Source organism: Arabidopsis thaliana, chromosome 2 (assembly GCF_000001735.4).
Source record: "Arabidopsis thaliana chromosome 2, partial sequence".
Classification (NCBI taxonomy): Eukaryota; Viridiplantae; Streptophyta; class Magnoliopsida; order Brassicales; family Brassicaceae; genus Arabidopsis; species Arabidopsis thaliana.
The window spans coordinates 2274783-2287237 of NC_003071.7; the positions used below are offsets into that span (position 1 = coordinate 2274783).

The 12455-nt window shown below is 34.3% G+C and overlaps 2 pseudogenes across 2 annotated transcripts; both read left to right on the top strand.

Moving 5' to 3' along the window:
- On the top strand, window positions 1–3061 carry AT2G05930 (annotated as a pseudogene; the record flags this gene model as incomplete). The annotated part of the gene is made up of 1 exon: window positions 1–3061.
- Window positions 3062–4052: 991 nt separating this feature from the next.
- AT2G05935 lies at window positions 4053–8006 on the top strand (annotated as a pseudogene; the record flags this gene model as incomplete). Its single annotated transcript has 1 exon — window positions 4053–8006.
- Window positions 8007–12455: the final 4449 nt, after the last annotated feature.

Consider the following 12455-nt stretch of genomic DNA (forward strand, 5'->3'; position numbering starts at 1 on the left):
ATGTACTTAACAACAGATGCAGATCCTGCGGAGAGGATGGACTACCCCAAAGAGTTCGTTGAAGTCGGTAAAGCAATCATATTGGAAAAAGGAAATTATGGACACTGGAAAGTGAAGATGAGAGCTCTCATACGTGGTCTAGGAAAAGAAGCCTGGATTGCTACGAGCATTGGATGGAAGGCTCCGGTCATCAAGGGAGAAGATGGAGAAGATGTGCTAAAAACTGAAGATCAATGGAATGATGCAGAAGAGGCAAAGGCCACAGCTAATTCAAGGGCACTGTCTTTGATATTCAACTCCGTGAATCAAAATCAATTCAAGCAAATTCAAAACTGTGAATCAGCTAAAGAAGCATGGGATAAACTTGCTAAAGCATATGAAGGGACAAGTAGTGTCAAAAGATCCAGAATCGACATGTTAGCATCTCAGTTTGAAAATCTCACTATGGAAGAAACAGAGAACATTGAGGAGTTCAGTGGGAAAATCAGTGCCATAGCGAGTGAAGCACACAATCTAGGAAAGAAATACAAAGATAAGAAACTGGTCAAGAAACTGTTGAGGTGTCTCCCATCAAGGTTTGAAAGTAAGAGAACGGCCATGGGAACGTCGTTGGACACTAACTCAATCGATTTTGAAGAAGTAGTGGGAATGTTCCAAGCATATGAATTAGAAATCACTTCCGGAAAGGGAGGTTACTCCAAAGGACTTGCTTTAGCTGCATCGGCAAAAAGAATGAGATAAAGGAATTGAAGGATACAATAAGCATGATGGCAAAAGACTTCAGTAGAGCAATGAGGAGAGTTGAGAAGAAAGGATTCAGAAGAAATCAGGGAACTGATAGATATCGAGACCGAAGCTCAAAAAGGGATGAGATTCAATGTCATTAATGTCAAGGATACGGACATATTAAAGCTGAATGTCCCTCCTTAAAGAGAAAAGATCTCAAGTGCTCTGAGTGTAAGGGTCTTGGACACATTAAGTTCGACTGTGTTGGATCAAAGTCTAAGCCTGATAGATCCTGCAGTTCTGAAAGTGAAAGTGACTCAAATGATGGAGACTCGGAAGATTATATAAAAGGTTTCGTGTCTTTTGTAGGAATCATTGAAGAAAAAGATGAAAGTTCAGACAGTGAAGCAGATGGTGAGGATGAGGACAACTCAGCTGATGAGGATTCTGACATCGAAAAGGACGTTAAAATCAATGAAGAGTTCAGGAAACTGTATGACAGCTGGTTGATGCTGAGTAAAGAGAAAGTTGCTTGGCTGGAAGAGAAGCTAAAAGTTCAAGAACTGACAGAAAAGCTGAAAGGAGAGTTAACTGCTGCAAATCAGAAGAACTCTGAGCTGACTCAGAAATGCAGTGTGGCTGAAGAGAAAAACAGAGAACTTTCTCAAGAGCTTAGTGACACTCGCAAGAAGATCCACATGCTGAACAGTGGAACAAAAGATTTGGATAGTATACTTGCTGCTGGAAGAGTGGGAAAATCAAATTTTGGTTTAGGATACAATGGTGTTGGATCAGGTACAAAGACGAATTGTGTACGAAGCGAAGCTGGTGCTCCAACAAAAAGTCAAACAGGTTTTCGAAGCAACTATGATGCTGTTCCAGCAAGACGCATGTACCAGAATCACGATCACTATCATTCCCGGAGAACTGTGACAGGTTACGAATGTTACTACTGTGGAAGACATGGTCATTTCAGAGATATTGCTACAGGTATGCTGCTAGGTTAAATAAGCTGAAGAGACAAGGAAAACTATATCCATATCAAGGAAGAACCTCCAAGATGTATGTCAGAAGGGAGGATCTCTATTGTCATGTAGCATACACCTCGATTGAAGAAGGAATAAAGAAACCATGGTATTTTGACAGTGGAGCATCCAGACATATGACAGGAAGTCAATCCAATCTTGAAAATTATACCTCTGTCAAGGAAAGTAAAGTTACTTTTGGAGGTGGGGATAAAGGAAAAATCAAGGGAAAAGGTGATTTGACTAAAGCAGAAAAGCCTCAGCTTACAAATGTGTACTTTGTCGAAGGGCTTACTGCAAATCTTATTAGTGTGAGTCAGCTATGTGATGAAGGGCTGACTGTGAGTTTCAATAGTGTAAAATGCTGGGCTACAAACGAGAAGAACCAAAACACTCTAACTGGAGTTAGAACTGGGAACAATTGCTACATGTGGGAAGAACCTAAAGAGTGTCTTATAGCTGAAAAAGAGGATCGAGTGGTATGGCATCAACGTCTTGGTCACATGAATGCGAGGAGCATGTCAGAAATAGTGAGCAAGGAAATGGTTAGAGGAGTACAAGAGCTGAAACACATAGAGAAAATTGTGTACGATGCCTACAATCAAGGTAAACAGATTAGAGTCCAACACAAGAGAGTTGTAGGTGTTGTTGAGAGAAAGAACCAGACTTTTCAAGAGATGGCCAGAGCCATGATTCATGGACATGGAGTTCCTGAAAAATTCTGGACAGAGGCTATCAGTACAGTATGTTATGTGATAAATCATGTTTATGTGAGGATTGGAGGCACATTCGACAAGTTGGTCAAAGCGTTTGTGAAGACAATGACAACTGAGTTCAGGTTGAGTATGGTAGGCGAACTTAAGTACTTTCTGGGGTTGCAAATCAATCAGATTGATGAAGGGATTGCTATCTCGCAAAGCACCTATGATCAGAACCTGGTGAAACGCTTCGATATGTGTTCCAGCAATCCAGTTAAAACTCCTATGAGCACTACCAACCTCTGCAGCTGCTGTACTAAATTTCTTTGGATGAAACACATGGGTTTGGATTACGGTATGTCATTTTCTGACCATTTACTTGTTAAATGTGATAATGAAAGTGCTATTGCCATATCTAAGAATCCGGTACAACACTCAATCACTAAACACATAGCTATAAGACATCATTTTGTTAGAGAATTAGTTGAAGAAAAACAAATTACCGTAGAACATATGCCTACTGAAATTCAACTTGCTGATATTTTCACTAAGCCTTTGGACTTGAACATGTTTGTGAACTTGCAAAAGTCTCTGGGTATTGGTGAAGTCTAACTATCTTCTTGATGAGTGTTTGTGCTGAAACAGTGTTGGTTGTACAGTGAGAAGCAAGTTTTCAAATCTATTTTACAAAGTGTCATAACCGGTTTTCAAATCTTCTACTGTAAAAAGTTCACCAAGAGAAAGAGCTACCCTTCATGGTTCGGAGATGCAAAGTCAGTAAAGTGTGTGACAGACATAGTGTGTAGAGCATTAAGGAAGGGATGAAATGCAGAAAGGGGCATAAAAGAAGCATTTCATTTCATAAGATGAAGCATGAGCTTATCTAAGACACGAGGGACAAAGGAGAAATCTTGTCACTAACCCGATGGGAACAAAAGAGAAATCTTGTTCACCTACACTTTGGAGAGAAGGGATGTCAAACAAAAATATTGAGAGAACAAGTAAGAAAGAGCATCACTACACTCTGCAACAAGACAAGAGAAAAAAAAAAGAAAGGGGGTGCAAAAACAAGTTCTCTCACTGACATCTCGTCTCACTGTAGAAAGGAGCAGTAAGAAGCAACAATAAGTTCTGAATACAAAAGATCAGACTTGTAATTTATCAATAGCCTGATTGTTGCTGCACAGTCTGTCACACTCCTTGTTAAAAGGACTCGCTAACACTCTGAGATATGACGGTGTGAAGACTACTCTTGGAGAATCAACATTGTCTTTTGTGTTGTGTCAGCAGATTATGTTCTGAATTTTTTGATACAAGTTACAATGAGCTTAGTATTGTACAATCACCTCTGGGACAGTTCTGGACCTCAACATGAGGGAGAGATGGTTATTACTGTGCTGATACTAATGGGGACTTGTTCTGTATATATCAAGATGGCTTCAGAAAAATGAGTTGACTTTCAGAGGTACTAAGTTCAATTCTATAAGCTAATTGGGTTGTTCAGTTTTGTTTTATGGTGGTTATTGTGTTTTATGAGATTTGACCGGACCAAAATCCGGTTAGCACTGATTTTCGGTTTTGAGTTTCTATGGTTTGCATAAAGGGATCTATCGAATGAAACAAGTGAGAAAACCCAGAAAATTGAGCTCTCACGCCGAAACACTAGCAATGGGAGAACACGCAGCGATGCCCGGCGTATGCGAAAGATGTTTAATCCAGAGTATGTGTTTGGCACATCCTTACCTGTAGATTTAAGATATGTCTCTACCTTGCTGACGACAATAACGACACATATGGAAGGTATGGTGTCTTGGTCCTGTGCTCAGTGTCTGGTTTAATTGGTAGAGTGTCTAGATAGAGTTTTTGATCAATTGTGTCATGCAAGCAGGGGGAGATTATGGACTGGTCCCTGAGAACTCTAATTCATTTGTAAACTCTCTAGATGTTGATAACGAAGAAGGCTTTGAAGATACTCAATCTTCTGATTGTGTTTAGATCTAGTTGTGGGGGAGTTTAGGATTAAGGGGGAGTTTTTAAGTTGTGTTTGTTAATCATGTCCTTTTGGTTTTAATAGGTCTTTGTTTCTAAGTACTAGATGATGTGTTTTGAATCTTAAAACTTATTTCTGCAATCTATGATGAGACCCTCTATTGGTTATTTCCGCTGCTTATTATCTCTATGACTTGATGTGTGCTTGTGAGTTTTCTTTGAGGGATTTCTTGCAGGATTGCTTGAATTGACAAATTGTATCAAAAAGGGGGAGATTGTTAGTGCACCCTCTGTCAGGACAAACCAGAAGGAGTGCTGATTGCTGGAACAAGCTGGAAGCTGTTTCAGAAGACTAAAGTGAAGATCAAGTAATTGATGCTGACGTGGATATGCCGCCAAATGAACGAATGACGTGGAGACCACAACAGGAGGAGTTCAGTTTGGAAAGAAGATATTCACGCGAAGATTTGGAGTGATCCAAGATCTTGAAGGCTAACCTAGAAGACCGAAGACCTCGATGGTATAAATAGAGGTGCTAAAGTTCTTGTTAGACTTGGTCGTGATTGTGAGTGAAAAAGCTAGTGCAACGCTTTTCATTGTTAGAGACTAAGGTTTAGTCTGATTGGAATTCTAGAGAGATCAAAGAGTGTGTTCTTGTGATCTGCTCTTGTGTGTTTAGAAAAATCTCAGGTGACAAGCTAAAGTAGTTTAGATCTTGTGTAAAACCAATTAAGGTAGTTGTAAACTTCTTAATCAGATTTCTAATAAAGTGATACTCAGTGGTTCTGAGTTTGGGGAATACGATTCTTAGGTTCATCCGGAATTTCAAAAAATACTGGATACTTCCATGCCATCACTAGGGGCAGAACAATTCTAAACAAGTGCTTAGTGATTGAGGATATGGAAGGTGTACCTGCTTATCAAGAGGAGAGCATTCTAAAGGTTATATCAAACTATTTTCAGAACCTTTTTACATCCCAAGACGGAGAGAGAAGCGACACAGTAAAAAAAGCTATCAAACCTTACATTTCATCGGAAACCAACTTAGCTCTTATTGTGATGCCATTGAAGAAGGAGATAAGAAAAGTTGTTTTCTCCATTCATGCTGACAAGGCACAAGGGCCCGATTGTTTCTCAGCTAGTTTCTTCCAAACGAATTGGGAAACAGTTGGTCCTAATATTGTCCTAGAAATAAAGTCTTTCTTCTCTTCTACTAACCTACAAAGGACCATCAATAAAACCCACATCATGCTTCTACCAAAGATCCATAGTCCACTAAAGATGGTTGACTACAGACCAATTGCTTTATGTACGGTTTTCTAAAAAATCATCTCCAAATTGCTTTCCTAACGACTCCAGCCAGTCGTTCAAGAGATAACTTCAAAAAATCAATCAGCATTTGTACCAAAAAGAGTAATAACTGATAATGTGCTGATCACACACAATACTCTACACTACTTAAAGACTTTTGGAGCTAAGAAAAGATGCTTTATGGCGGTTAAAACTGATATGAGTAAAGCCTATGTTTGTATTGAGTGGGATTTCATCTAATTAGTAATGGAGGAAATGGGTTTTCATCATAAGTGGATACAATGGATTATGCAATGTATATCTACAATTTCATATTTCTTTCTCCTAAATGGCTCTGCTCAAGGTGCTATAATACCCTAGAGAGGAATAAGACAAGGGGATCCCCTTTCCCCTTACTTTTTCATTTTATGCAGTGAAGTTTTGTCTGGTTTGTGTAGAAAAGCACATAATGATGGGTTGTTACTTGGGATCCGAGTTGGAAAAGGCAGTTCTAGAGCCAACCATATGATGTTGGTAGATGATACTATGTTTTTCTGTTGATCAGACCCCAAATCCTGCTCAATCATAACGAATATCCTTCATCAATACGAGACAACTTCTGGCTAAATGATAAATAAAGCCAAATCAGCGCTATTTTCTCTGCCAAAACCACAGAGATTTCTAAGGCCAAAGCTCAGCAAATATTGGGGATTCAAAAATTGAAGGGATTAGGAAAATACTTGGGCCTACCTAAAATGTTTGGAAGAAAAAAGAAGTACCTTTTCAATCAGATCATAGACCGCATAAGACAACGATCCCTAAGGCGAATCTTGACTGCAGCTAGAAAGACCATTTTGTTAAAATCGGTGCTATCTACAATGCCATCTTATACAATGTTTTTTTTAAGCTCATGTCTCACTCTGTAAAAGGATACAATCATCTTTCACTCGCTTCTGATGGGACTCCTCTACAGAAAAGAAAAAGATGTATTGGATTGCATTGTCAAAGATAACAAGATCAAAGAGAGATGGAGGACTTAGTTTAAGATGTCAATAAATTTAATGATGCCTTACTTGGAAAACTGAGGTGGCAGATCATTACAAAACCATCATGCCTCTGAACCTGAAACAGGGTATTGAAGCCACAAATCGTTTGGTTTTCCCTTCCACCTATAGAAATCAGTCTTAGTATGTTATCCTCGTGGATCTTGTGGATGCTCTAGTCATGTCGAAATAAGAAACTTTTTGAGCAAAAACACCAATTAAGCACATCTCTAATCTCTCAAGCCATTATTTAAGCGAAAGAATGAAGCGAAGGATAGATTAAAGGTAAATCTACCCAGAAAATTCCCAATACCCTTTCATCCCCAAAGATCAGATTGGGCATAGTACGTTGCTTTACAGATGCAGCCTGCCGTGAAGACTCGCAACACATGATTAGGATGGATCTTCAATGATATGATATCATGTGCAGAGACCTCGTTCTGATATACTGAAAGAAATATAATTTCGCCTTTAATTGCAGAAGCAATCGCTATTCTTCTCGCTCTACATTAGGCATCAGATCTTGGAATAAAAAACTTCTCGTAGCTTCAGATTCGCAACAGCTTCTCAAAGCTCTCAATTTGGAGCCCCGACCTAGGGACCTCTATGGAATTCTACACGACATCTCATATGTTTCACTATATTTCGAAGACATTAGTTTCTCATTTGTTAAGAGAGAACTCAACCGTAAAGCATATACTTCAGCAAAGGTCGCTATACATTCAATTTCCCTTGTACTTGCTTGCATTTAATGAAAATCAAGGTTTTAGACAATTTTTTATTTTATTTTAAACTATGATATTAAGCCTATCATGATTGGATGATTTATGGATCGGCGTATAATACAACCTAGATTTTGTTTTCTTTCGCCAAAAGGAAAGGTTAAAAAAATCAGTTCCATTGTGGAGCTGTATGCAATGCACAAAAAATCAGTACAGTTATTCAAATTTATCTGTTTTTTTTAATTATCCTGTCTCATTCTGCGAAATAGAAAAACGTTTTCTATTATATCATCAGGGTAATGATCCATCAACCCGCTAATTTGTTTTATGAGGCACAAACAGGAGAATTTATCTTGGAAGTGGAAGAATTACTAAAACTTCGCGAAACCATCACAAGGATTTATGTACGAAGAACGGGCAAATCTATATGGGTTATATCCGAAGACATTGAACGGGATGTTTTTATGTCAACAACAGAGCCCAAGCTCATGGAATTGTTAATCTTGTAATGGTTCAATAAATAATATGAGCGATTTCATGCAAATCTATTTAGAATTTTATAATTTTAAAAATTTGTTTGGATTTTTTTCATAACTAACTGTTTTATATTATAAGACATTTTGGTCATTAATGGAATATTTACATCTTTAATAAACTGACAATTACAATAATATTTTTTATCACTGTTTGAAATAAAGATGTGTTATTGATATTTTCTATTTCTCTTTTCCTCTACATAATTTAAATTACAAGGCATATAAACTAGCACAAAATTCTAGACTTTATGTGTATGATATAATAATTTATGTACACTTTATATCTTTACTTTGGTTTTTAGACCGATCTAATTTAATAGATAGTATTTCCTCCGTTTTAAATTAACTATAATTTTGGAACCTAAATTGTATTTTTCAAGTGTGTCAAAATCTTAAACTGCACTTATTTATAAATAGAAGGAGTAGTTAATACAAAAATATTGATAGTTTAAATAAGTCTAATAGAGAAGAAAAATATATATAAATTATTTACTACAAAGAATAATAGCAGTAAAAGAAGTCAACCACTGAATATTACAGATCCACATTGGTATTAAAGAGGGGGTGGGGGTGCAGAGAGGTAGCTTATTTAGCAAAGAAAAGTGCTAGTTTTTAACCGTACATTAATATTTGGTTAAATAAGAGTTTTCTCTCACTTTGGTTAAATAACGGTGGGTATTACGGAAACAAAAGGAGTAATATAGATCAATAATTTCTTAAGACCATAAAAATGCTAGTTTTTTTTCTCTCTGTAAAATGATTTTTTAAAATTTCTAATATTTTTGATTAATAAGATAATTTTCTATTTAGATGATGATATATATATGTATATATATATATATATATATATATATATTGGTAATCTTCACATTAAACAAATTATCTTGAAGGATCATGTAATAATTCACTTATCACTTATTAATTTAAGCGAATAAGCCTTAAGATTTATATTTTTCAGAATCTTCTTTTTTTGTTGCGAAAAGCTTTTTTTTTTTTTTTCAGAATCTTCGAACCCACAAATACATAAAATTAAAAGTATATCCGGAAACTAGTTGTGCACATGTATACACAATTAACTTAATATATCTCATATTCATGAAAAAGTACATCTTTCTCAGTGGAATCTTGACTCTATAAAATAAGAAGACATGGATAGAGAGATTGGAATACAGACGGAAGACTGTCAATGATTGTGATCTTAGTGTTACACTTTGATCCCATATATGCTCCAACCATCACTACTCCGTGTCCCACGCAATAGATTACAAATATAACAATCCACTCACTTATCTTTCTATGCACATAAACATAAAAATTAGTTGGTTCGTATTGAATAAAAATGAGAATTTGATTACAAAAGAAAAAAAAAAGACTAAATAATCAAAGTGTAAAGATGATGGGTGACTTTCTGGGAAATTCTCGTGTTGCATTCCTTTTTTTTTTGGAAGTTCTTTTGACTCAATGGTTGACAAAAGGTTCACTAATGCTTCTATACCAAAAGGTCTGGGATTCAAGTCCTAACTACTGCGATTTATTAGCAAATTTGCAGATCAATGGAGACAAGTGTCCACGAAATCTACAACGAAGTACAATTATAGCCGTTCGCCAAGATTCTACGCAAAAAAAATATTGAAAATGTCCATCAAGCGTATAGAGAAGGAGAAGAATGTATCGTCTGTCGTGGATCTAATAAAGGTCGGAAAGAATTATCCGTGGTAGAATCGTTTATGTAACATTTTTCATAATTTGTAATAAATAATAAATCTAGACGGGTAAAAAAAAAAGTCAAAATATAGAGAATATTTTTTTTAATGTATATTTTCCATGGACATGATATTAAAACACTTGTTTAAAAGCATAAAGCTTTCGGTAAAAAGAGTGTGAAATTTACCGAATATATATATATATATATATATATATTATGGTATATATTTTCTCATACTTTTTATTTGATTTTCAAACTTCAGCTTGCTAACGTGAATAAAAGAATCTTATATATTTCCGTGGAATATGTTTTATATAAACAACTTATATATATATATATATATATTTTCAAAATATCACACAGTTACAAACGAACATATAATCTTTGATTTTGTAGAGGCAAATGAGTTTCACTATTACCAAAATTCTGTAGATCTTGTAAATAAAACAAGATCTTTATTAAAATATATATATATATATATATCATCGCAATATATATTTGTAAAATATTTTAATTTTATTAATATAAATAATATTTATAATTACGTAATCAACTATAGGTCTATAGCTAATAGCCGTTTAACATTTTTCTCGTCATCTAGAACACATATTGCAGAACTTTGGATATGAGGCCGGATAGAGAATATGGTATCATCTAGTTCAAACCCATTATATTAAAAGGCCTGCCAACTACTTTGTTATTTATAGGCATAACCCATATAAGTTATGGAAATTATATACTAAGAAACTTTTAATAAGAACGAAACTTGGGTTTACTCTTAGGGTGAATCCTTTTTATTCACCTTATTTTGTATTGATCAATAAAAATATGCCATATCAAATCCTACTTAATTACATAATAAATTAAAACTATAATTATAAATTCAAACCGATATATAATCTTGTTTAATTACAAAATCTAAACTTTAATTTTCCTTTGTAAACCCAAACCGCCATTTAAACTCATTTAATCGTAAAAAAATCTAAACCCTAATCGTATTTTGTAAACCCAAACCGACATTTAACCTCGTTTAATTATAAAATCTAAATCTGTTTATAAACCTAAACCAATATTTAATCTGTTTAATTATAAAATCTAACCCCTAATCGTACTTTCTAAACCCAAACTGATATTTAACCTCGTTTTCTAATAAACCCAAACCGATATACAATTTTGTTTTAGTGGCAAATTAGATTTTATAATTAAATTAAATTATTTTTATTATTATTAGGTGTCAGATTTTAATTGGTTAAAATAAATGATGACCCTATCATGTTTTCTTACACATTTTCATTTCTAAGCTATTTAAAACACAGTAAGTTAAAATAACTTGGAAATAATATTTGATATATAAATAAATTAAAATAATACTTATAAATTTTAATGACATATTCAAAACTTATATATATTTAAAGACTAATATATTTTATTATAGTATTGACTCCTAATACAAGAAATACCAGTTTAGTATTCTTAATTTTTACAAATAATGTTTATAAACAGATATTGTACAGTCAATAATCTTACATTAGCCGTATTACTAAGACTTGTCATAAAATGATAGTAATTTTAAATTATAGCAAATGGGGATAGTGGGAGATTAGTAGGTAAATTGGCAGAAAGTTAAGAGACTTTATACAATCGTTAGCTTATCTGTCAATTGACTCTTACAACAATGAAGATCGATTTGGTCTCAGATATTTGTCTGTCCATTTATAAATATACACATGCACGCCTATTCTAGATATAAAACTATTATAAGTAACTAAATGCGCAAGCTGTATCCAAATGATTCTAATTAAGTGACTATATAATAATATACAACTAGATGCAATTCCCAAAAGTCTTAAATTAACCCTAATCATCTATGATAGTATATATATACGTAATCAACACTCCTAGCAAATTAGTATATGCATGCTAAATTGTGAAAACTAAAGTGATTGGAAAGTGTCGATATAAATTAATGTGATTATCTTATCTTTTTGTCGTGAAACTGCAATATCCATGCCACTTTGTTTGATCCTTGATGTTTTAGGGTTTTCACGTTGATCAGTCGCGATCATAAATATTTCAAATATAATGCAAACTTGTAGAATAATTAATATCCACCAAAGAAATGTCCATATATTTTAGACGTGATTTACATATACTTTATGAGACTGATCCACTATGTTGTGAGAAGACAAAACTTTGAATTGAATCATATATCCACATTTAATTTCATTTTATTATAACGTACTTATATGTCCACATTTATATATAAATTATGAAAATGAAAGAGGCTATTTATATATGCAATTGATGTTGTTATCAAGCACATCATATAGTCTTACTAGCCTAAAAGAAATTTATTCAAATTATTAAAAACGCATATATAATTGGTCCATTATCATACATTTTATTAAAAATGTATATATAATTTTTTTTTGATAATTAGGAGGGTCGGGATCGAGGCCCTTAATCTCCCAGAGTCCGGGAAAGACCAAGTGAAAGCCCCTGACCAAATGAAAATAACTAGCAATTTTGCGGTTGAAAGAAATCGATTTCTGACCTGAACCAATAAGGTAATTCCTCCTCAAGTAGAAACCACTAGACTAACACTACTTGATTTTGAAAAAACGCATATATAATTGGTCCATTATCATAAATCATAAAAGAAAATAATATCAAAAACTTATTAATTAGCATTTTCCATTTAGGATGCGAAGGACAAAAGCT